A 26,770-nucleotide genomic window follows, 5' to 3' on the forward strand; every position below is an offset into this window, starting at 1 on the left:
TGCAGTTGGCAGAGACGTTTTTTAATCATATTTTGCTCTTTTATTATACTTGTGCTTTTGATCATTGGCATGCCTTGGCTATGGACCAAGTGAAATTTCAATGCCCTCTTCACACATTTGAGTTTTTCAGCAACCACCTGGAAATTTTTTTCTAGCGTGGTACATTTGTTCCTCCCCTGACAATATTTTTTGATAAATATTTGGTAACGCTATTTAGCAAACTTCACAAGAGTGGTAACGTGATATTTATGTGGTCTGTACTTAGTAAAAGGTGGCTTACTAAGTTTTTGAAGTCTTGTCCTAATCAAATCATCAATGTGATGTTTGATGTGCAGTGGTGCCATTTGCTTTCTAAGCCCTTCCGCACAAATTCTATCCACTTTAAACAGACAGTCATTACTGAGTCCAGATAGGCAAAACGATCTGTGTACATACCTTGCCCATTTAGATACAGTGATACAAGACATAATTATTCTTTAATATATTTACTGAATTCAGAATAAACCAATAAATGAATGAAATCACCAGGCCTAAAATAAAAGAGAAATAGCAGAAATTAGAGAGTTGACAAATAAAAAAAAATAAAAATTCGAGAGAACACATTTTGCATATAAAATCATCATAATTATTACAACATACATTATTTTAGGAAGTAGATATACCCTTTTCACAGATATTTTCCAAAAATAAATTTCAAAAATGAGAATGAAATAATCATGAAATTAGTATTTCATGCGCCATAAATGATTGTCTTTGAACAGTCAGTTATTTTACTATGCTATGATCCAAATGCTAAATCAAAACACTATTTATTGTGAATAACAGTCAATACACATAATATTTATTTATTAATTCATTCAACTATAACAAATACCATGTAGCAAGCAGTTTTATATATGGCCCTGAGCTGCAGTAAATAACTGTAGTAGAAACTATATACTACACACACAACACCAAAACTTATAGATCCAATAACAAACACATGGTGGCGGCCATATTGGAAATACGATATTGACCTCAGAACACACACGTAATTCGATCGTCTCAAAAATACATTGAAACTATGTTGATTACTATAAAATCATATCACATGCATCAAATAAATGCCAAATGTTTCAAAAAATTCCACAAATGGAAATGTCAAGCTTCAAAAATATCATGGCGCAGTGTTAAACTTGTCTGTTTTACAAGTACTAGCATTCGTTTTCTCAAAAATAAAAAAATACAGGACTAGTCGCTAAAATACTACTGGAAACAACTAATAATTAGCGGCAGAGCTCCAGAAGGAGTACCTACACTTTATGCAATTTTTTTTAAATTATGCTAATTTATTCTTGACGTAGCAGTTTCTGTGCTCATGAATATTCATTAATTTGTGGGTCAATACATTTTAAAAGGGGCGATATATTATTTCTGGGGGAAGAGTTAGAAAGGGGGATCAGTAATCATTAGGGGGTCAATACAAAAGAAGGGACCCATTTGGAGAGCAGCCATGCTCCTCGTGTCTGTTGTTGCACGTGACCTACAGCTGTCAACTGTGTTCGTTCTTCATAGACTTCGACTGGCTTCCATGTGAGGTAGTATTCTTGTGTTCTTTTTTTCTGACTTGAGTTTTTGAATTCGCTGTTTATGTTTTTAACGTCTTTCATGTCTTTTGTAGGAGTGTCCAATCCATGATTCGAACTTGCGATCTTTGAGATCTTTGGGTAGTCATGCAAATTGAATAATTTGTTGTCATATTTAGCTTTATTGCCAAATAGTGTTTGCGAGAAAAAGATGGGCAGGCAAGGGAATTGAACCCGGCTCCTCCTGATCACTATGTAGAGAACTGACCCACAAGACCACGATGGATTGACTGGTTGTGTTTTCATTTGAGAAGAGTATATAGTGTGTATATATATAGAAATACAACATATTTCTATTATTTTGTGTTTTTACTTGTGTAAACTATAAACATGGCATAACCCGTTAGTGTACATTTTGTCAATTGGGTGTTTGCCATTTGCGTTGCCCATACCTGACCCGACTCTAACCCTAATGCCAAGACACGTTCCTGTTAATAATTTCGTTGCCCATACCTGACCCGACCCTAAACCTAATGCCAAGACACGCTCCTGTTTATATTTGTTCAATAATGATACTCTGTTGTGCACTGTCTGCGGGTAAGTTGCATTGATGTCAACTGATTAAACAAGTCGCGTTTAAGTAATTTCCACTATTAACAAGTGGTTAAATTGTGACAATAAATGTGTGGACAAATATTTGAGATTAATTTTGGTGTAGACAACTCGTTTAATTATTTTACACCTTTACAAGTTGTTAAATTGAGAGAATAAATTTATCAACAAATATTTAATACTTAGTGTGGTGTAAACAACTCACGTTTGATTAATTCCCACAATTACAGGCTGTTAAATTAAAAGAATAAATGTGTGGACAAATATTTTATACTTATTTTGGTGTAGACGGCTCTCGTTTGATTAATTCCCACAATTACAGGCTGTTAAATTAAAAGAATAAATGTGTGGACAAATATTTTATACTTATTTGGTGTAGACAGCTCTCGTTTGATTAATTCCCACAATTACAGGCTGTTAAATTAAAAGAATAAATGTGTGGACAAATATTTTATACTTATTTTGGTGTAGACAGCTCTCGTTTGATTAATTCCCACAATTACAGGCTGTTAAATTAAAAGAATAAATGTGTGGACAAATATTTTATACTTATTTTGGTGTAGACAGCTCTCGTTTGATCAATTCCCACAATTACAAGTTGTTAAATTGAGAGAATAAATGTGCGGACAAATATTTTAGACTTATTTTGGTGTAGACAGCTCTCGTTTAATTATTTTACACCATTACAAGTTGTTAAATTGAGAGAATAAATGTGCGGACAAATATTTTAGACTTATTTTGGTGTAGACAGCTCTCGTTTAATTATTTTACACCATTACAAGTTGTTAAATTGAGAGAATAAATGTGCGGACAAATATTTTAGACTTATTTTGGTGTAGACAGCTCTCGTTTAATTATTTTACACCATTACAAGTTGTTAAATTGAGAGAATGAATGTGCGGACAAATATTTAATACTTATTTTGGTGTAGACAGCTCTCGTTTAATTATTTTACACCATTACAAGTTGTTAAATTGAGAGAATAAGTGTGTGGACAAATATTTAATACTTATTTTGGTGTAGACAGCTCTTGTTTGATTAATTCCCACAATTACAAGTTGTTAAATTGAGAGAATAAATGTGCGGACAAATATTTTAGACTTATTTTGGTGTAGACAGCTCTCGTTTAATTATTTTACACCATTACAAGTTGTTAAATTGAGAGAATAAATGTATGGACAAGTAATTGAAACTTATTTTGGTGTAGACAACTCTCATTTGATTAATTCCAACAATTACAAGTTCTTAAATTGACAGAATGAATGTATGGACAAATATTGACCATTATATTTGTGAGTAAATACCTGTTGTTTAATTAATTTCCACCTCTACAAGGTTGAGAGAATAAATGTGTCAACAAATATTTGATACTTATTTAGGTGTAAGAACTCGTGTTTGACCAACTTCCACCATTGCAAGTTGTTAAAATAATGAAATAAATATACTGGTATCATTGGATATTTGATTTAATTGTGAAACTTTCTAACAAAATGTTAACTGCTGGCTTCGAACCCTCAATCAACAATTCCGCAGACACAGTATAAATTCAACAACACCACAGAAGATATTCGTCTGTTGCCTGAATTGTTTTCGTAATATAGGGAACGCCATCGACACTTTAACAAAACTTACCTTGACTTGGGTCTTGTTTATCTCTTGTCACAATCTGGAAACTGTTGAACAAATTGCGCGTCGTCCAGTTTAAGACGTTAGTTATTTTATTATTTATTCATTCAGTTTTGTATGGTGGAGTTTTGTGAGGTTTATTATTTTTTTGCGACGTTCTTTGTTTACTTGTTTACGGTTTGAGAGATTTCAGTTTATTTGATTTACGTTTTTACGGTAGCTCTGAGCGGGACTCGAACCCACTGTCTTTTCAAGCTAATTTTGTTTTATTTTGATGGCACGCTGGCGTACCACGCCACGACGTTGGTCGTTAAGTGGTGTTCATTTTTCTAACTACTCCAGTGTTCCGATGAGTTGAACGGAAAAGCCAAAACGATTGCTGGTTTCTGATTGCTTCGGTTCTGGTGAGTGTGTATCTAGTGTGATTCGAACCCATGTCGTTTGTATTGGGCGTTTTTTTATTTCCCATGTTAGCTACGCCGTAATATGCAACCACTTCCCCGTTTTATTGTGATTTTGAGTGTTTAATGATGTCTTCCTCACCCGTCACGCCATGACCCAGTTTCAACCACACAGCCATTTTGCAACACAGTTCGTGACCCTCGGCGTCACCCGACTGATTATATGAGCGTTCTGTTCAACTGTTAAGCTAGGATTTATTACCGTTATTATCATTATATTGTCACGTGATTTGTTTTACCTTATGTGTAATGTCTTAAGTATCTTTATTGTAATTTGTATATACCAATTCGTATATACCAAGGAAACGACCCCGATTGAAGGTCATGTATTTTATGACGTCGCCAATTCGTGTGTAGGTACTGCTTCTAGATCTGTGCCTAATTAGCCTTATATGAAATAAAATGTCAATACAAATAGAAGAAACTAACCTTAAAGCTGCAGAAACAATGATTTCTGTCGAACCTGGAAAAGCTCCAACGGTCTATAGTGAAGTTGAGGGCGCTGTCCAAATTTGAAGTAAAATCTCATTTGAATATTATAATTAGCCCAGTAAACACTGGACTGTATTAATAAGGAAGACATCACAATCTTTAGAGTCCCTTTGATTGGTTCGTATATTCTGAAAATCGACATGGTAAAATTACAACCATCGTACAGCTCAGTACCATAACAAATAATAATTTACGGCAGACTTCTCGGTACATAAAATACAAAGTAATCCCCAACGCGTCTCACTTGTTACTGCGTATAAATTGACACTATCTGGGGCACATCGCACGCGATGAGTACGTTACCAACCAAAAATACACACAGGGCATTTTAAGTGGCTCGAAACAAAACCTATTCGCTAATTTTCGTTTCGAAAACATCTACGACGGCTTAAAACTCTGCACCCGTCCCGCATGTTTTTTTTACCAGGCAGGAGACGCCGGTCAGCGTGGCGTTGCCACAGTAGTTTCCACTGTGCATCCAGTAGCATTGACACGCAGATCGCCGCAATCCAACCGATGAATAGCACCACCTGTGTTGACACAATGATCCAGTAGTTAATGCCGACATCACAGTCTATACATTCCACATGAAACAAGGTATTCAGCTTAACCATATTTTCTTTTTTTTTCCATGGCTTAACTTAATATAAACAGTAACTCGAGCAATAAATGTGCCTTCCGATTTGAGTGATATCGTGCCGTGTAATATTCAATGAAAAAGATAGTGAAACACGAGGCCCAAGCTGGGGGCCCACATAAGGTGTTGCAATAGTGTAAATATAACAAAGCCAGACACCGATTGTTTCCTTTGCTAGGTAAAATCAATGTACAGAATACTCGGATGAAACAACTAAAGTAAACTAGGATATATTAGAGCCAGTGAATTCGTAATTTCCGACGAAAAGGGCCGGGAAAAAATACCCCTCATAACAAATCACCGGCGATCGTAACAAATCACCGTGTTGAGGGGGGCGGTGAACAAATGAGACACCGATTATCAAATTGTTTTGGTAATCATCGCATGTCGATTCATTTCATTTGTACAGGGTACTCTGACACAAAAATAAGGTAAACCAGCCTACTCAGTGCTAATGATTGTGTGATTTCCCACACGAAGAACGTTCTCAGAAATAATCCGACATGCTGATCAGCACACCAACAATCGGCACCAAAATTGATCACAGCTGTCACGGTAAATTCAGTATGTTTTACGAGTTTTTTTCTCTCCAAATCCCAACATATAGTTACACATGTAGGCGAATTTTGTCAGCTCTGTGTAAACAGAATGTGCCCCATTTTACGTACAAGAAGCCCTTACACAACGCAGTAGTCATCAACACACAATAACATCCCATACCTACTAATCGACTTGATAGCTTCGTAATTTGGGGAGGGTGGGGGTGAAAGTGCACCATGCAAGTTTCCAAATGTGTAAAGAAAAATAAAGGAAAGAAGTACAACACAATGTTGGTAAGCGATACAAAGGAAATATCTCCTTACGGCAGCGACTTGATACAACTACATTGATGCTGGTGGATTTATCACCGTATTATTGAATGCGAGAACAAATATGGTTCATACAGTAGCTTTTTCCGAGTAGCTTGATCAGTAACACCAACTATTAGACGGTCTCTAATCAGAGAATCATGTAGATTGCCAAAATTGCAATTTGAGGCAATTTTCAACACTGCTGCATAGAAATGGTCGAAATTCTCATCAGGTTTCTGGACACGCATATTAAATAGATAACGTTCATAAGTCTCATTTGTCTGACCGACGCACAATACACGCATTTTGTCCATAACGATTTTGATATCTTGTTTGTCACCTTCACTGTCAAAACTGGGCGAGTTGAATGCTTGAAGTGCCGACTTAGAGAAACATGCGAGTAGAGTGGCAGTACGTAGTTTCTTGTCTTTCTCGAGAAGACCTGAAGATATTTCATAGTTTGTCCATGCCCGGTCCAAAAATTCCCAGTCAGCAGCGCGACTTCTATCATCAGAGAGGTCCAACTTGTCGGGAAACGGAACATGAGAGCAAGATGCAAGATTTTTTTTCGTGATCCACTAGAGGTAGCGAGCGTATGGAGTACTGTAGTGTTACTTCAAATATTCATCCCACTTCTGACACCATGTCATGTTAGGATGGCTGAAACACGAGTCAATACTAGACAGAAAACTAGACGACCAATATTTATTACAAATCGGGCACTATATTACAAGTAACCAAACTGAGCATGCTCAAAGCAATGCCTTATGGGAAAACTATAGGGCTTACACCACACTTTGTACGCCCTCTGGTGTTTGGATCTTGGAACACTACGTTTACCTAAAGCCAACCTTGGCGTTTATCAACTTGAAAAATCTGTGTATGACGGCCGATGCATACCTGTCCCATTGCCTGTCAGCCACCCCTCTATTGTGAATGGGGATGACTACCCGCAATGGCGGACATCAGTTGCAGTGTTTGCATCGGCAAGAAAACCCTAAAACTAAAATGCGATCATATGGTAGATTTTATGCATTTTACCAGATGTACATTTCGAATCGAAACCCCCAGTAGGCCTACTGTGTAACATCGGTAAATCGGGCGAAAAGGAAAACGGGCGAACCGGTAATTGGGCGAACCGGTAATTGGGCGAACTGGTAATCAGGCGAAGGAGTTCGGGCGAAGTGGATTTCGGGCAAAGTGACTGTACCCCATTCTATCAGGATTCACAAGTACAATGAATTTACACAACATTTTACCATGAAATCGAACCTACCAACCATTTTCATATCTTCAACACTGCCATGGTTTTGGCGAGGATGAATCTCACATTCATTATTTTCTTGACTGGGCTCACACAGGTTTCAATTTTCTGTGGCTTGAATGTACATGTAATTGTACACCACACGTGAATGTAAACTAGCTTGCACAGTAATTCGTTTCACAGTCATTGAGGTTATACATTTGTTCAATTACTTATTTATTTATTTACTTATACGATAATAAAAAATCGTACATGTAATTTCTTAGACCTTTTCATAATGTAAACTGATACATGTCATCTCCAGAGCGTTTGCTTTGTTTTTGTACAACACACTGGAAATAACAAAATGGCTGACACCATCATAAGTTGCTGGTCATAAAAAATAGAATACACGTGCGCAACATTATGCAAATTAGTCCACTCACCGATTCCTATAATAAAAATAATAAAAATACATAAAAAATGCTAAATTTTAATTAAAATGTAAAATAAAACAATGAATTGCAGCAGCCAATCATTAGTAACATTCTTACCAAGTTATATAAAAATCGTTTTAATGCTTCTTGAGATATAACTGTAATAGCTTAAAATTCACACATTATTATGCAGATGAGCTCATTAATATGCATGGATGTCAACCAAAAACAAATCAAATCTGTGCATTGCCCCAGACAATCTATATACCAAGTTTCATTGAAATCCGAACGTTGGTTCTTGAGATATCGATGGAACAGACAGACACACACACACACACACACACATACTTGTATTGCAATATAATCCGAGGACTCCATTGGATTAACTTTTAATATAGTTGAATTAACTTTTAATATAGTTGCGATATGAACTCGATTAAAACGCGTTCCTATATAGGGTTGCGTTTTAATTGGAGTTTAATTAAACTCAATTACAATGCAATACAATGGAGAATTGCATTTTAATTAAGTTTAATTAAACAAGAGTTGAATATCCCGTGACTGAACATAGAAATGTTTGCGAAGCATAGGTTTAGTATCGGGGTAAGGTATGGTATAATTATATTAATATTAATATAACGTGAACCATACCTTCCCCCGATACTAAACCTAAGCTACGCAAAACGTATTAATAATCGAATTAACTATTAATATAAATTATGTTTTCCGAGGACTATGAAAAAGGTCCTCGGAAGGTGTGTATGTCCTCGGAAGTAGCTATATATCTGTATTTTTGTCCTCGCAACATATAGCAATCCAAGTACACACACACACACACACACACAGACAGACAGACAGACACATTAACTGCAAAGACTCCCTTTTTGTGCTTGGCACACGGGAGTCAAAAATGAAAACTGATTTTAAAAGAATTGGTCTTAAAAATCGATTTCAGAACCGAAAATGGTTATTAAAAAATGATAATTTAGTTTGCACATACCGCGTTTTTTCATTAAATTGTATTGTAAATTACCTAACTTGCATATTTTTCTTCTTTTAAAAGATTGAACATTGCATGCCAGAATAAGTAATGAAATTATTACCATACTTTAATTAGGTAATTTTTTTTTAAATACTTTCACTGATTCGTAAGAAATGAAATATGAGAATGGGCCATTCCAGTTTATATCTGCACCCCCTGTTGATGAGCTTGTGTTTTTTTCATACAGGGTATAATTTCCATGGGTGTACAAGTCATACAAAGTTTTATTTCCAAATCACCATTCACCATACAGTGATGGAAATCCAAAACTATAGTTCCTACTTATGGTGTTGATGAGTTCTTTTGTGCCACCATACAGAGTAGGATTTCCAAATATAACTCTCATCATATGCTAATTTACCAAGTTAAAAATTTTATATTTGACAATGGAAATCCAAACTAGTCCTGATTCACGGTGTTGATGAGCTCATTCGTGCCACCATCTTTATCTAATTTCTAGTAATAACTGTTTCATACTGGCCCAATTTATTTACCATATACAGTCAGAATTCCAAGTTTTTTTATTCATACTGTTGGAAATCCAACCTCATCAACCGGTATGTGGCGAGATAAACTAGGCCATATTTTATTTAGTAGCCATAACTGCCTGGATTTCCAGGAATTTTTTTTCCATACTCGTCTGGATTTCCAGATTCTGTTTCTCCATATACAGTTGGAATTCCGGGGTATTTTCCCCATCATACAGTGCTGGAAATCCGACCTCATCAACAGGGGGGTTGCAGATATAAACTGCAATGGCCCAATACCAACAAAATCTACGGCTTTAAGCGAAACTCCTTTGACATTTAGGTATTACAAGAGAAATAATCTAGTTACTGAATAAGAATGACAGTATGTTACTGACTAATAATTATTAAATCTACATTACTGTTGTATGCTCCCTACACTTCAAATAAATATTGTAATTTGTCACAGTGTAAGGCCCTCCTATTACTATTGAGAGGGGCACCCACATAACTCACACTGGACAGAGGGGTTCTTTCACTGCTAGTATGGGGTAGACAAGACAATAGCACTGGAAATAAAATATACATGCACCAAAATATCATGTTAAAGCTATTGGCTTTAATACCTCTCAAAATAAATACAAGAAACAAAGCACGGAAAAATACAATGAATAACTTAACTAAAATAGGAGATTGCCCAAAAAAGTGTGCATTTGTGATAACTCAGTTCCAGAATGTTGAAATTGATGACAGTCAATGACTTCTGCAACACAACAACGAGGAATACAGGAGTCTTGCTTGCAGAGGAACGCTGTTATTCTGGAGGCCGGGCATCGCTGATAGCAAGAGATTGCAGAGCAATTCATACAAGTCTCACAGAACGATGATTGAAGATTGTATCACTTGTCTCACAATATCGCAGCAGCAACACACAGGGTAGTCAGTTGAAATGCTGGGCCCTTACTGTCCTCAGTCTAGCCTATTTATGGGCATAAATGGCCCAGATTCAGGGTTTCCACATGAGCCAATCAGAATGTGGTCTTGCTAGCAGCTGTCTCACATAGGCAACTCAGTAGATCATAAACATTCTTTGTTATGTAAATCACAAGCACACATGGTAGTTTCCAATTGTCCTTCCAGAGTTATAAACAAAAATGACCTGTCAATCACCTTCATGGCAGTTATCAAATGACAATGCACACCGTTCTGTAGTACGCTACAAACAACTAATTACATTAGATTGCTATTTTATAACTTCCTACACTTCCAAATAAATTGTGTAATTAGTATAGTACCTCAAAAATACAGCACAGGAAATACAATACAAATAAACTCCTATGACGTTAAGATATGGTCAACAAGAATATTCTAGTTGTAGTATGTTACAAACTACACCATAGGAAATACAATACCCTCAATAAATCCCTAATACCCTCAATAAATCCCTATGGCATTAAGCTATTTGAACAGGAATATTCCAGTTGTAGTTTGTTAAAAACTACCAATTATACTATATCATACTGTATTATTATATTCCTTCCGGCACTTTAAATAGCGTAATTATTATACTACATCTATATACAGCTCAGGAAATACAATACTCCCAATAAAACCTATGGTGTTAAAGCTATTTCAAGAAGAATATTCTAGTTGTAGTACGTTGTACAAACTAATAATTGTATTAATAATACATCTTCCGACGCCTCAAATAAATAATGTAATTATGATTCTACAGCCACTTAGGAAATACAATATTCCCAATAAACCCCTATGGCGTTAAACAAAACCAAGTCTGGGTCAAGTATGTTATTAACCAATCAGAATGCTTTGTTGTACCAACACAATTCTTTGGAAATTCCCAAATACTTTCTGGTAACGCAATGCAGAAGTGAATTGTGGATGTCGAAGTACGATCTGTTGGAATTGATTTGTGGCAAATAAACAGCATGGTTTTTATTTCAAAATATTATTTAACTAGCAATTTTTGATAGGTAAACTGAATATGACATGAAATATTTACCGCATTTTACTTTTATTAACAGCTCATTGTCAAAGCGTAGTTTATGTGCAGTTACCATGGTCTACGCATTGACAACATATTCATGGCAATATCCATGCATGAGTCATATAAAAACAAATTACCAGTATTTGTTAAGCAATGATCAAAGTTTTCAATTAGCTGCATTTTGAAGGCGTGGGTGCTTTGCCAAATGTGACCACGAATATAAAAATTGTCATGCTGTCCAGTATCTAAATTGAAATATATGAACTCAATTTTATTTGTCCAGGCTCATGTATAGAGATACGAAACACGAAACAAATCATTATGGACATGTATCTCAACAAGTATAAAATTTGTATCAAATTTGAATTAAAACTGACAAATCTTGTCCAAGATACCACATTTTCAAAAAAACAAGATGGAATCCAGTTGGCCATTTTTTATCTAATTGAAAACAAAAATTGGTATGGACATGTTATCTACAATGTATGTATGTATGTATGTATGTATGTATGTATGTATGTATGTATGTATGTATGTATCAAATTTGAACAAAAACTGACAAAGCATATATAAAATACCACATTTTCAAAAAACAAAATGGCTGCCAGTGGGCCATCTTTGACCAATTGTCATAGACGTGTATCCTAACATGTACAATGTATGAACCAAATTTGAAGAATAATGCATGGAACATCTGCAAACAGGTGAATTAATATGTACTCTATGTGGGTACCACTCATCATAAAGTGATTTCCCTTAATCTAGTATTGTACTGAAAACTTCCATTGACCCATGTCTATAATCTAAGAGTACACAAGTGCAGCCAAACTATGTCTCATACAAGTATACATGCTCAAGAAACTGAGTAATTAAATCAGAATAAACCTTGTACCTTTAACAATTTGACTTCTTTGTTAATTCATGTCTTTGGATATTGCCTAGACTGTCGACAGTCCTTGGGCCTAAAATGGTTTACTAGACATTCAAACGCGAAGAGGGACTTTAGTCCCGAGAGACTGTCCCTGTTTCTAGTTGATAAGAATAATTCATAGTTCATAGTTGACGTCACGAAATAAATTATATTAACATAATGCATGCAAATTTATTCTAAATGACCTTCTGAATGCGCTGGTTGTTCATGTTATGAACACAATGATACAGTCACTCCAACCAAAATAGCAAAGAAACTATTAAATCGCCTAAAACCAAGGAAACAACGTGCATTGTTTGTGGCAGTCAAATAGAAAATATAGAAAACCGGAAGAGACTGTTTCGAGATCAACAGAAATACGACATGCAAATAAATCGAATTTGTTGTGGCAGAGACGAACGCTCTACATCTTGTCAGTTCGTATGCGTGCAGAAAATGTGGAATGAGAGCGTCGACTCTGCATAAAAACATGGATGAGTTCAGGAAGAATGTTTAACAAACTTCGCGCAAGTCATGATCGATCATAGTAGCCAGCAACCCTGAACCTTTTCACAATTGGCCACGATAAAATGAGCGACTATTCATTTGCATATGAAAGTACCCGGATCTGGTAAGAAATCTTACCAGTAAATTGCAGCACCGGAGAGTCGGTCGTGCTTAACAGCACTCCATACATCCTGTCCCGGCACTCACAATTTATTCACGCCTATTACGTTTACACACAATATTTATTAATAATAACAGATTAATATTAGGTACGACCGACTGTCGACAGTCTAGATATTACCAGGACCTGGGATTTATTTTAGTATCACCACTATAATTCATATCAAAATGTAGCCCTGAACCCCCCTACAGTTTCCACTGAGATTCATAATGGTACAACCCATTTATCCTGACAAATGAAGCTATATTTAGACATGTTTCAATGTGCCTGGCCAAGATTTATAAACAGTAACTGCAAAGTGTTTTCACTGATCTTCAACTTTGTGATCCGGTATTTCAGGGATGGCTCTTTATAATGGAATGCAATTTTTACAGTTTGAAGATAATATATATAACAACATTTCTGACCATTTTTTCAAACAAAAATCAAAGAAAACTTTATTTATTATGAACAGATTTGAGTGTAAAACCAATAAGGTCTGTGCAATGTAACAGACCATCTATGTACCAAGTTTCATTGGAAATTATGAATTATTAATTCATATTATTTTTTAACCCCAAACTAATCAGGTTTGTACATTGTCCTAGAGCATCTATGTAAAAGTTTCATTTAAATGTAATAAATAGTACTTTGAATATATGTGTGAAAGTTTAAAATTGGTTAATTATGCAAATCAGGGGATTAATATGCACAATTATTCACCCCAAAACTTGCCATGTCTCTGCATAGTTCTAGAAGATATATGTACCAAGTTTCATTGAAATATGATGACTAGTACTTGAGATATCAGTGGAAAAACTGAAAATTAACTAATCATGCAAATTAGGTGATTAATATGCACTGATTTTTATCCAAAACTAATCAAATCTGAAAACTAATTATGCAAATTAGGTACATAATTTGTACTGATATTACTATAAATATTATTAGGTCTGTGCAGTGTCCTATGACATCTATATATAAAGTTTCAAAGAAATATGATCAGTATCAGTAGAAAAGCTGAAAATTTACTAATCATTATGCAAATTATGTAAATTAATATGCACGGATTTTTACCCAATACTAATCAAATCTGCGCATTAGTTCAGAGCATCTATGTACCAAGTTTCATCCAAGTGAAATAAGTGAGTAATGGTTCTTTAGATATCGGTGGCACGTTCATGGTACAACTAAAAATTAGCTTATTATCATGCAAATTAGGTAATTAATATGCCTATATTTTTACTAAAACCTAATCAAATCTGCACATTGGCCCAGAGCATCTATGCACCAAGTTTTATCAAAAATCGATGTATGGTTCTTGAGATTTCAGTGGAATAGACGGACACACACACATACACACATACATACATATAGACTGCAAAGACTACCATTGTGTGCTTAACATACGGGAGTAAACCAGACTGCAGATGCAGGTCATGACATCACTGAAAACCCTAGCATTACCATCTAACCTAATTATTTATTCTGAGCATGCTCAGTTGTTCTCTCAGTGTTGTTGGGAGAGGTAATTTTGGATATCTCTGTTATTGATTTATTTAGAATCGAATACATTAGGTAAAAACTAGTGAATCAGGAATCAATAAATTCATTAATCTGAATCTGAATCTAACCAAATCAATTTATTCTGAGCATGCTCTGTTGTAAAACTTGTGAATATGGAATCAATAAATTTATAAATCTGAATCTAACCGATTCAATTAATTCTGAGCATTCCTTGTTGTTCTGTCAATGTTGCTGGAAGAGGTAATTTTTGATGAAAATTGTGAAAAAGACCTACTTAGGTTTTTCAGATCTGGAAATAAAATGTTGTGCATAGTCAAAATATTATTGCTCATCAACCTGCAAAGTTTAATTGATATCTGATGCAGAATTTCTGAGAAAATGTTGGAGATGGAAAATGGAAAATGTCAAAACTCGTTTTGAACGGGGATTAATCAAGTTTATTAAATCCTGAATAAAATAGCTGTCTTGTTTGTTTATCTTACAAATGTCTCTTTTTCAATACAGACAGCTAACAAAAGAGAAATAAAACGCATATACAATTAAAGAAAATTATTCATCCAGATTTTTCTAAAATCTATACAAATGAAAATGATTCCTGTACAGGAATGCACATTTTACAGTGACACTGTGATCGAGTAAAACAAATGAGGTAATCACAATGCTACTTTAGAATTTTCCTACCTTGTGTCCTATTCAATGTTTTGGCACATTTTTTGCATCAACAAGTTGCTCATTTTAAACACCGAACAATTGCACATTTGTGTATACCAATATGTAATTGGCCACAGCAAGAGTCGAAAACCCATGACTTTTCACAGTAAATTTATTCATAGTGGATGACATCAATGCCTGACCGAGAGCGAGAGAAAGACAAACAGATAGACATAGCCAGAATAGAAGCTCCAGTTTTGTGCTTTCAGAAATTTTTGAATCAAAAATTATACTTGACATGCACATGTAAATTATGTATTGTATTTGTGTTGAAGTCTGAGAGTAACCCCCCCCCCCCCAAGGTACTTTCATAGCAGATTTAAAAGAATTATGATCAAAATTATTTATTTAATCAAGCTCACTAAGTTTTCAGAGGATGATAAAATAAATTTACAGGCAAGGCAAAATGACAGTTAGTAATAAATCAAGAGTAAATGTAATTCTAATGTATTAGTGAATTGTACATTACAATTGAAAAGAATCAAACTCCTAACACTATATTTTGATAAAAATCTAGGATTGAAATTGTGGAAAATATGGTTCTGGATTTTAGGGGGTTGTCTCTACTGCCTGAGAATGGTATTGTATTGCTGTAATTTTCAGGTACTCAAATGTTTCTTTGAGGAATCTGAGAAGTTAGTATACATGTACATTTAACTATTCTATAGTAAATATAGATGTAGAGCAAACAGATATTTCAAATTAAATCACTTACTTTTGGCTTGATATGTATTGTTGTCAAGCCATGTCATACCCTTTCTATCAGCTTGTTTACTGACATCACATCTATGCCATGGTTTTATGTTCTATCATTTTGTTCAACCTAAATATAAATATAATGATATAGCATCAGAAAACTTACTATACTGTATAATATTCAAAAAAAACAAGAAACAAGTCATGCATTGTCCTAATTATTTAAAATTTCTTGCTTAAATTTTGTTTGCCGTACCATGTATAGAAAATGAAATGCAACAGTTATGTCTTAGATATGTCTGAAATCAAGTTTATCGGAAATAAAACGGCCACCAGTCAGGTGTCTTGGGCTGAATTTGTAATTCAGAGTATTGAGTAGAAATTGTTGATAATGAATAAGCTGACAATCTGACAATACATGCCATAGATCTGGTTCCTTGTATACTGTCATAATGTCTCATTTTAGTGCATTATTTGAATCAAAATAGTCAGCAGTAAGCCATCTTTTATCAGATAACACAATACTTGCAAGTACATGTGTATGCTATGATACATGTATAAATTACTCTCCCTATTTTTATATTGAAGCAATGTGAAATGGTAATACTTTATTTTAGCTAGTTATTTTCTTCTTTCTTTTTATGAAGTTCACTTATATAAACAAATAATTCAATCCCTTCAATAAAAAAGTGAACATGTTAAAGTACTTAATTGTTATATGTCACAAATTTAGAAAAATACTGTAAAATACTTAATTTTTGCTTGAAATTATATTTTGCTATTTTTGCTGAAGGAATGATTCAGTGAAAATAAAATTCAACAAATCTACTTTTTTTCTTATATTTTACATTCAACTCTTCAAAAATCAGTGAAAATAAAATCCACACAAAACACCCAAAACGTGTTTGGATGATTTGGAATGATTGGTATTGTTGGTGTTTCATATACAAAAAATAGTAATGAGTCATATACATGTAAAGGCAACAGACAGTATGAAAAATACCAGTAAATAGTAGCTTACGTCACCACGATGCAAAAATGATTTAAATATATAGGTAAGCTGCAACTCTGCAAAACACAATTCAAACCTTACCGTTCCTTGTGATTGAGGATGTCTGCTTTTAACTTCTAATCATCCTTATATTCAAAATGCTAGCTAATATGGGGACATACCCTTTAAACTCATATCCTTGATCACAATGTAGTATCCTAGAAAGCCCATATGGACACCATGGTAGCATCTACTATTGTGAGTTATGTTGTTGCACAAGGCACACAAGGAAACAAATCTTTACTAGTGAAACATTTACAAAAAATTCCATGTACAATTTTTGTATACAAAAGTGTTCCAAATATGTGATACTTCTTGTATACAAAAAAATTGTATACTTTTGCACACAAAAAGTAAACATTTTGTCTAATGAATGTTGGTAAGGGATTGTTCTTGAGATATCAGTGGAACAGACGGGCACACATACACACACACACACACACACACACACACACACACACACACACACCCAGAAAGACAGGCTAACTGCAAAGACTCCCATTGTGTACACAATTCATGTATGCCAGGTACCAACTACTTACAAACTTTAGGAACACATGCAACTTGCAGTGTACACAGGCAGCTCCCCTTTCATGGATAGGGTCATTCCATTTTTTGTTCTACACCCCCCCTCCCCACGGATGGTTTAAATCCAAGGGGTCATATTTCTACAAAAAAGTATGGATCGTTTAATTCCAAGGTGTCATATTTTTGATATATTTATTTTTTTACATACATATCCATATACGTCAAATCAGTAAAGTTTCCAGGGGGTGTATTAGTTAAAAAAAATCAGACACCTGAATAATTGATTTGAATCCATAGCGTGTCAAAACCTTAACAGGGCACCTTCCAGTTAAGCCTAATCTCACAACAAATTTACTTTCTGGATTAAAATAACAATGGATAACAAAAGATAGATTAACATTGTAAAAAACATAAACAATAGTGTCCCATGATTCTTTGGTGCAATCCATGGGATTGAGCGGATCCCCTTTAATATCCATCCGTAGAGGGGGGTGAACAAAAACTGGAATAACCCATAGTAGCTGCAGTCATAGGGGGCAAATCGAGCGAAAAACGTTATAATATTCATCAGGAAATACGAAAATCAAGTAGAGCTTCAGTTAGATCGTTGATTTCTTTGGAGTTTGTGGCCAAAAAGTTCAAATTGTCCCCATCCAAGATGGCAGCTCATAACCGCGAAAGATCTTGTAAAATGTATGTATGAAGCTTGAACCAGGGCAAAGTATTGCGATTTGGGAATACGAATTTAATTTTAGATTTCTAAACGTTGCTTACCTTATTTCAAAATGACACGAAATTCAACCTCTATTACCCAACCACATTTAACTACGGTAAAATGTCAACACGAATGTACTTACCGATCCACATAAGAACCATCGTCCGCCTGCACGGTGTTATTCCGTTTGGATATTCCTCCGCGGAGTGCTTCGCCGGAACATTCACCTTGAAAATTCAAGATGCATAAGAACATGCGATGTCTAGTGGTTCACTGGCGTCTCTTGCGAAGAGAGCAGACGGGCGGCATATATCCCACCTAAGTGAATGAAAATTATGCTTCGGCGAATCATCAAAGCATCACCCATTCCGCACAATTTTAAACATGATAATTTACATACATTAATTCATTGTTGACAAAATACAAATTATACAACCGATTATATTCACCAAAATTGCACAATACAATAATTTAGTGCAGACCGATCGTGTGAATGGGCTGGGCAGGGGACTGTGGATTCAATTTTAAAGATCAGTCGCCGGATACTGCTCGTTCTCCATTCATTGACTGATTCTGGGCCCTGAACAACGACAACAACGGCATAACATCAGTCGAGGCATGGAGAGTGAATGCCGCCTTGATGGAACGCGTTGATATCCACTGCCGATATTTCCTCATATATAAATCAGTGAATTTTTTCGCAAGTAGTAGAACAGCACGATAAAGCTGTGAGTGGCGGTTATCCTGACCATCATGCCCCGGTACAGTAAAAATGTGACTGAGATTGAAACAGCAGACGGCATGCGGTGGATCCAAACCGGAGTTTAATGTTATGCAAATAAGTGTTTTTAGGCCTAACAATGCAACTTTAGACAACTCTGTTTCGTTTTCGTATAATAATAGGGCAATACACAACATACAGAAAGTTACGTCATTGTCCACAGTATGCTAGATATTGTCTCGGACAACACCTTCTGACTTTCAAAAAAAAATGACAACTTGCATTGCTTTCTTTTTCTGCACTTACCTTTTCTCGCGTGATTGAAATTTAATATAGTATATTCTATATAACACCTACATCTATAGCTCATCATAATAAACAAATATTCACGTTTTGTGAAATATTTAGTATATTAATGAGGGGAGTCGTCACCTGCGCATGCGTCAGATGGCCATAGCGTGTGATTGTTTACAAACAAGCGTCTACCCACGAGCCTTTGCGTTTTAGCATCTATTGTCGTCGTTTGGGACTCAATTTCCGCGCGTGCGCAGGTGACGACCTTCCCGCTTTAATAGTTTGTAACGCATATTTTGTATGGCGTGTGGTTTATAATCTAGAAGTACATGAAATGAAAGTTAGAGTGGTTCAGTTGGCCAAAAACCTTCATATGCTGCTCTGGATATCATTGGTCACTACGCATTTGCAAAAAAAAAAAACCCTACTGCTGTTATCAGATTTTCCTCATTTATATAGACGTCTTTTCTAAAAAAAATGAATAAAACAAAAAAAATATGGTACAATTTTCTCTATTGGCCTTCAATCATGTACTTCAATTGCATGTTTCCTATTTTGAGCGTGTCATTTTTCCGCAATGTTTGGTGCACATGATTTTGTGAGATAACAGTTTGGGCGATGTGTGTTCACATTTACAAGCACAAGGCGAAAGAGCTGACAAAAATTCAATATTTGAAGCAACATCTTCTGCAATATTTGGAGAATGAATCTTCGGGTCACTTTTTCATGACATGGAACAGATGAACTTCTTTCTTGTCTAATGTTATGACCACTCTTTTTTTGTCTATCTCAGCTCTTCTGATTACGACTCAATACATCGACATTATTCGTCAAAAAAATAAACTGGTAACCGTTATCATGGCTACCTCTTTAAGACCGCCTGAGTACCGTGTTGATTCTATTAAGGTGGGTTGTAAATTGTTGTCGACTGTACTATCAGATTGAATGACTGTGTAGTAACAGAGAACACAGCCCCCTGGTACATACCTTATGAACTTTCCGTTATCACTGTATAATATTTAAATAACATGCCATGGCTAGTATCAATAATTTTCACCTTCCACAAAATAAGCAGTATACCCCGTGTTTGATTGTGTGTAGCAAAAGTAACATAGGGAAAAAAATCACTAGTGAAAGGTTTGTTAATATGGAACAAGGATGAGTATGACATGTGTCGTGTTTATTATTTGATCACTTGAGTTTTTATAGGAATTCATACTGGGCTCACACAACAATTAATGTATATCTTTATTTATGGCGGCCTGTTTTTAGAGATTATATCTTGTATCTGTTTATATGAAAGCTAAAAATTCAAACAATTATCAAAATTATACAGTCATGCTTAAACATGATTTACGGTATTTTGTGATTACAAAGTACTTGAATAAATGATCAATATTGTGTTTTAAATATAAAAAAAAACTCTTCACTTCAAGAATTCTCACGTGGTAATGAGATATGCAGTGTTGGCCAACACAGTAGCTAATTTGCATTTTATTTTAATTTAAAGTAGTAATAGGTGAACTTAATATGTGATCAGTGTCATACATAGAGTAGATTGGTAAGCCAGATTGTCTTGTTCATTATGTACAAATGATTAATTAAAAATAACTTACTCAACAATGCGTATATTTCTATTATAAAATTATGTTTGTAAATAAGTTTGTTGTATGAATTTCCTGTTTGAACAAGCATTGTACGGTAAGCTAGAAACCTTATAAACTGTGGAAAAACTGTTAACTGTAACATTTGTAATGGATTTTTATTACTAAATTACTAAAAGGAACTTAAAGACAAAAAATTCAAAATGAAGATGGATTGTAAAATGTCCGTAATTATGCCTATTTATTGAGTTTTATTACTGGTATTCTTTAACTCTTAAATGTAACACAACTTTTATTGCTGCTATTTCAGACAATATTTTTGCCGAAACCTGTTCTCATACGAAAGGAAATTTTGTTTCCATGGCATCAAGTTGTAGTAAGTAGTTTTATTTCATTGTAATATAATAATATATACCATTAGGATGTGGGGTGTTCTGGCATACTATCTTTTTGATTGCATTGTTAAAAGTCAAAAATAGTGACAACTGTGTGTATCCAGTATCTAACACGTGTGAGTCATTTGCCATTATGATGATATTGGTAAAACAAAAAAACATCGTGGAAGTGAAAATTTTCTGTCAGTACATTAGATGGTCAGGCACAGGTCTGAAGACATAGACGTATATAGACGTCTACTCAAATTACATGGTGAACTCCGTATTTGTTAAGCTTATTACGCCGAGTTTTGTATGATATGTAATATATAGTTTCTTCCGCAGTATCGATATTCAGGATATAGTCATGAATCACTGTTATTTTCGCACATATTCAAGAAGTGGATTGATATAGGCCACAAACATATGGTAATTCATTGAATATATATTATTATTTGAAGCCTTTAAACACTAATATAATGACGCCAAACAAGATTAATTCTGTTGGACTAACAAGATTAAACAACTTCATCACAACTTCACAACGTTGTAAAGTATGACAAAGATTCAAGACAAACATTATAGAATCTGAATACAATACTTCTGTAAATTGTTCACCTCTTGAGATGGATATGCTGTTACACAAGAATCAAGAAAACATAAAATATACTCATTTTTTTCTGCTTTGAAATATCCTATTAATATTGAATTTAAACAAAGCATTGCTGTCATAGTGACCCATCTTTTGAAAACATTATATAGCGTGGTTCAATCCATCAATTCTATACTTTTTATTTAATCTTTCGATATATATAAATAACATACAATATGATAATATGGAATGGCTAATTGGCTTGTTTATTTTTCTTTTCAATGACGTGCTATTTATCCTTTTCTAGTATTTCAGCAGCAACGTCTTCCGCGTTCATTTACTGTTACGATTATGTATACATATAGACCAGTGCATGCTCGCTTTAATGATGAATACACATGATATTATTGGAAATAACTGAAACACATTGATGAACGGTATCATATCTCAGCAACTGACACACACACAGTGTGCTCATCTTTCATATGTGTTCCGCCATTCCGAGAATAACCGAGTAATTGCGTAGATTATATTTTAAATATTGTTAATATTGACTTATATGACTTATTTTAAAATTCCAGAATGTATACACATTAATACATTGTGCTGCAGAAAAAGGAGATATAAGTTTTGTGAAAGACATGTTAGAAGCATGTGATCTAATCATTTCAGCTACGGGAAGTGGTTTATTTGTAAGTACAAAATTTAATTGTATAAGACCTTAATATTTTACTTTTCACGCACTATATATACATGTAACATAGTGTACTAAGTGTTTATGGTATTATTTGGGAGTATATATTGAGTAAATAATTTTATATGCGTTTATTTTCACAAAAAACAACGCTATTTTAGTCAAATAATGCGAGATCACAAACCAAGACAAATTATAACATCACATTGAGTAAACATTTCAATAACATTTATACAGTATCCGACTAAAACTGAGCACACCTGCCCAAGTATCTATCAAAAATAGACAATATCAAGCAAGGGTGCTAACAATCAGCAAAATTAAGACGACAGTGATTTTACATTAAACACACTGTATTTATAACTGCATATAACCACATTGACGACCATTGTATGTATCTAGTAACATTCGATACATACATATATATCAACTGCATTACATCATCATCACAGAATGTCTCGAAGTGAAATCACACTAGTTTATACAATTTAACTGTCACAAAAACAGGACTCTGGCTTCATGCATCAAAGTATAACGGCAAGAAGTCCATACATGCAAGTTGTGAAGCACATTGGAGATGCGTTGACTAATAACAATGATGAAATTGTAAGTAAGAATATGTATAATTTACTACTGATAATATAGTTTTTTGCTCCCAAACCAACTCGTTTTGTTCATATGTGTGTCATTCAAGTTTACTCAATTTGAGGAAAAGCACTGCTGCCATTTAATTACCCAATTCATATTATTATTATTTAAGGGCCATGTAACATCGAGACGTATAAAACGTGCGCTGGAGAGTGGGGATGTTCAATGGATATTTGCAGATGAACTGGATGACATATGGCATATAACAGAGGTGGGAAATGTGACTGGTCGTTTTTCATAATACCATATTTATTCACATATTTACAGTAATCAGTAAGAAACAACACCTGTCAAACAACTAATTTATTGTATTATATGTAATTTAATGTTCACAAATATATATGTATAAGCCAGTAGAGTTGCTCACATGTGAAACTCTCACCCCCACTACTTAAGTTGTTCTTCTCCCATAGGAAAAGAAACAAGCAGCTCACATCCACCATGTCGTTGGCGAGAATGCGAATGGCGAATACAAGATCTTAGATATATTTGGACAGAATGTAGAATCTGACTTGTCGTCTTTATATGCAAGCGAATGCAAAGTATCCGTTATGATAACAGGTTCATGCCTTTGTACAAATACCAAATATTCTAAGTTGTTCAGTTTATTTAGTAGGTGCAAAATTCACAATTTATTAGTTCACAATTTGTCATTCTATCAATATCCACGATTGAAAGTTGATAACGGCTTATTGTTATCCAGTGTGTCAATGATCAGTGCTCAGAGTGCGTTATCTTGGCTTACCCCATCTGTTAAACACATCGGTTTTGTGTATGTCGACATCCCAGCACCATGGTATATTCGTTTACCTGGCAGGATAGATACACTGAAAATAAGTCACTGTAGATTTGACAGAAATGTGAAGGGCAATGATCAGAAATTTATTCATATCACTGCAAATGCTGTTAATAGATTGTATCTTGATAACAACTGCTTACAATCACTTCAAATGGATATAGGTTGTCTATCTGGGTTAAAAGTGTTTGATGTCAGCAATAATAATATCACGCGAATACCTCAGTCATTAAGCAGAAACACATACACAGAATTTATAATTTCTGGCAATCCTGTTGCAAACATTCCAAAAGATGTTATCGAAAACGGGATGGAAAGTGTTCTAGCGTACTTGTCTGTGTTTGATGACAGCAGAAATACAGTGGAAAATAACAAAGTAAAGATGGTTCTGGTTGGTCACGAAGGTGTTGGCAAGACTACATTAACAAAAACACTAGGTGGATTGGTTGGTAAGGTTTTGAAAACACATGGCATTGATATAAGTAATATCAAAGAAAATGATATCCAGATTTGTATGTTTGATTTTGCTGGTGATGTAGACTTTCTTGAGTCACACTGTTTGTTTCTTACAGACGACACTCTATTTTTGGTCGTCTTTGATCTCAGTAAATGTGGGTTAAGTCCCACATCTTCATCGGTTAGTCAGTTAGGCCGACTTTTTCTCTGGCTTCAAAACATTCATCTGCATGCGCCTTATGCACGTACATTGATTGTTGGAACACACGCTGATATGGGCATGTTGAACAATGTTATTCTTCAAAACCTTTGGCAACAGGTATTCAAGAGTATACATGAAACATGTAGTGCTCATCTGGCGTTTTACAAGCATTCTGAGAGAGCTGATTGTATAATATGTCAGCCACAAGTAGCATCCAGAAGGAGAGTACATGATGGTAGAGCTGGGTTTGTAGAAGTTGATGACCAGACTCCTCAAAATACGGACACATCTTTGCCAACAGATGACAATGTGTGTTCTATTGTTTACCCTCATATTCTTGGATACTATGAAGTAAGCAATAAGGGGATTTTACCTAAACTAGGGCTCGGCTGGAAAAATAAAAGCATCCATCAACTGAAAATGGCAATTTGCAAACTAGCTAGGCAGATGACAGCAGATATAATGCCCAATATTCCGGAGACATGGCATTCTGTCAGAGAATTATTGAAACAGCGAAAGGGAATACCTGGTGCACTTCCTGTCTTGAAATATTCATATTTCAGGAGAGTTTCTCATAACTTAGGTGTTACCTCTGAGGATTCTCTCTCACATTTAATGAGCTTCCTAGCTAGTCAGGGTGATATTGTATATGTGAAACCACCCCACGTGTCTAATGATGATAGAATAGTTGTGACAGATGTGAAGTGGTTAGCAGACGTTCTAAAGGAGGTAATATTTATGGTGAACAGCAGGCCTAGGGTAGATACACTTGGCATTTTGAGACATGAAGATGTAGAAGAAGCATTAAAAGGCATAAGTCGGGATTTTCATGACCCACTGGTAACCCTTTTAACAGAGATGGGCATCTGTTTTCAGTTTCAATGGTTAAATCAACCAAGGAAGCTAGTGTTTCCAAGGAGCTTGCCAATTGGACAACCACCTGTTGATGAGTGGAGCACCTATCCCACAGAAGGAGAGAAGCAGTGTTGTCTCTTGTATCAGTATGTTTTCTTGCCCCCTGTATTGTTCTGTGATATTGTGGTTAAGGTGCATACTCTCACAAAGTTCATTGACGAGCCTTTATTTTACTGCAACAATTTTCTTTATCGCAGGTCAGGTGTTGATACACCATGTAACATGTGTCGTGCTAGTAGACTGGAAGAGTCAGTTCAGTTGTGTCGTTTTGAGCTATTGTATCATATAAATAGCATTCTTGTTGTTGTCAGGGGTCCGCACTCCTGCTGTGTCATTGATGAGATTGATAGGGAAATAATGACCAACGTTTCCAGTGCTAAACTGTATAATGGTATTTCTATGACGAAATCAAAGGCTTGCCCAATATGTGCATGTACTTGTACCATTGACCCAGGTACTGTTGTCAAGTGTGGTGAGCAAGCATTTGTATGCTCCAAATATCGGAGTCACACTTTTCAGTCCTATGAGCAACTTCTCTTTTGCGGGAAAAACTTTCCAAAGCAGCATCCAATAAATGATATATCTAATGTACTCAGTGACAGAGTATGTCCAGGCTTGTTTGTGATGCTTCCTATTAAAAGTGCTTCTGACGTCAAATCTAGAATCTCAGATGGGTATTCTTTGCACTTACTGTGCGAGTTTCCTGGAAATCCACACTTCTTACATTCACCAGGATATAGAGTTTATTTTTTGAATGAATTTCTTGACAAGTATGTTGCTTATCTTGTTGAAATACTTAAATTTCTTGGAAAGACAGAATCACTTGTGTCTCTTGTACCTGTAGTGGGTCCAGAAATTGGCACCGTCTGTAAAGTAGCAGGAAAAGCAGGCGACATTCTTGGGTGGTTCATGGACACATTTGCTAATAAATATCCTTCAATCAAACGACTTGCAAATTATCATACATGTACAACTTTGAAAGAATTAAAAGAGCATCGCAATGCTCCACTGCGAATTGAGTTGGCCCATTTTCTGAGAAAATCAGATGAGAAAGGTCGTTTTGGAGATTTATACCCTGTGCCATATAGTGGAGAAACACTGTGGTGCTGTGAAGAGCATCATGGAATCCTAGCAGAACGTCGACAATGAGAAAATATAGTCCTGATTTGGATCTGTGTTATCACGACTTTAACCTATTCATCTAGTCCAGTGAAGTCTGACCATATATAAT

The 26,770-nt window shown here is 35.1% G+C and overlaps 1 long non-coding RNA gene across 2 annotated transcripts; it reads right to left on the bottom strand.

Moving 5' to 3' along the window:
- Window positions 1–449: 449 nt before the first annotated feature.
- LOC146736269 (uncharacterized) lies at window positions 450–18,448 on the bottom strand. Of its 2 annotated transcripts, none has more exons than XR_014930927.1 (3): window positions 18,386–18,448; window positions 15,969–16,076; window positions 450–530 (listed from the first exon to the last, which is right to left on the bottom strand). It is a non-coding gene; the product is annotated as an uncharacterized LOC146736269 (long non-coding RNA). The 2 variants fall into 2 exon arrangements; XR_014930926.1 differs by lacking the exon at window positions 450–530 and adding an exon at window positions 10,033–10,566.
- Between the last annotated feature and the right edge of the window lie 8,322 nt (window positions 18,449–26,770).

Source organism: Saccoglossus kowalevskii, chromosome 11, assembly GCF_978046115.1.
Source record: "Saccoglossus kowalevskii chromosome 11, keSacKowa6.1, whole genome shotgun sequence".
NCBI lineage: Eukaryota > Metazoa > Hemichordata > Enteropneusta > Harrimaniidae > Saccoglossus > Saccoglossus kowalevskii.